The 1,032-nt window shown below is 48.5% G+C and overlaps 1 non-coding gene across 1 annotated transcript; it reads right to left on the reverse strand.

Annotated features, from left to right (window-relative positions):
* Positions 1-349: 349 nt before the first annotated feature.
* On the reverse strand, positions 350-420 carry trnap-cgg. Its single transcript has one exon. It is a non-coding gene; the product is annotated as a tRNA-Pro (tRNA).
* Between the last annotated feature and the right edge of the window lie 612 nt (positions 421-1,032).

The raw sequence follows: 1,032 nt of genomic DNA on the forward strand, positions 1-1,032 counted from the left end.
TGGCACCAGCATCCAAGTCATCCGTCACACGTGATTGTGGGACATCAGCTGTAAGAAGAGAGGGAAAGAGGCCAATTCAATCTTTTCTTCCCCCCACCACATATACACATACATACCCCCCCTACACACAGACTGTGTTATACAATCCCCCCCACCCACACACACTCACAACCACCCACCTGCACCACATACATACACACACACATAAACACACACAGATAACCCACCCCACCCCATACACACACATAAATACTTACATCCCCTTCATACATACAAATTCCTAACCCTTGCACACATACATACACCTCCCGCCATACACACGACTCTCCCACATACATACACACACAACCTCCCCTCCCGGGACTCGAACCCGGGTCCTCTTGCTTCCGAGGCGAGTGCTCTAACCACTGAGCTACAAGACCCTAATAACCGAGCTGCAACCAACAGATGAAGTGAAATAAAACAGGTTGCCTTCAACCTGTTTGTGGTGATTAGCCTCACGGCCCCCCGCCCCCGGTGCATGCAGTAACACTTGACCTCCATAGATCTCCTTAATGAAGTTAACAGAGGAGCGATCTCAATGAACCTTGTACGAGCCAAAGAAATAAATAAAGGAGAGAAGCCAGTGGCAAGCCAGGCTCACTGATGGAAGCTGTCACTTGTTTTTTCCAGGTCACAAGCCGGGGAGAGCAATTAAAAGAGAAGGGACCCCACGAGGCAAACAGTTTAATCATTAAAGCACTGGTTGTGTTGGATGATGAATTGCTAGGAAGAGAGAAACATGCCACTGCTCATTAATCTGCGACGAGTCAGGATAAAAGGCACTTTGCTTTAGGAGCTCCCGTTTGGTAATTAACCGGCTCTCCCCAAAAATGATACATTGGGAAAGGGTTGATGGTGGTGGTGGTAGGGGGGGAAGGTGGAAAGGGCCAGCTCAAATGCCTATAGCAGTGCCAGGATGCAGATAACACTCACAGGCTCCAATCTCTCAAGAGACAGTCACTTATTTCTCATCATAGGCATCTCTCATCA

The sequence above is a fragment of the Callorhinchus milii genome, unplaced genomic scaffold (assembly GCF_018977255.1).
Source record: "Callorhinchus milii isolate IMCB2004 unplaced genomic scaffold, IMCB_Cmil_1.0 Scaffold11, whole genome shotgun sequence".
Lineage (NCBI taxonomy): Eukaryota > Metazoa > Chordata > Chondrichthyes > Chimaeriformes > Callorhinchidae > Callorhinchus > Callorhinchus milii.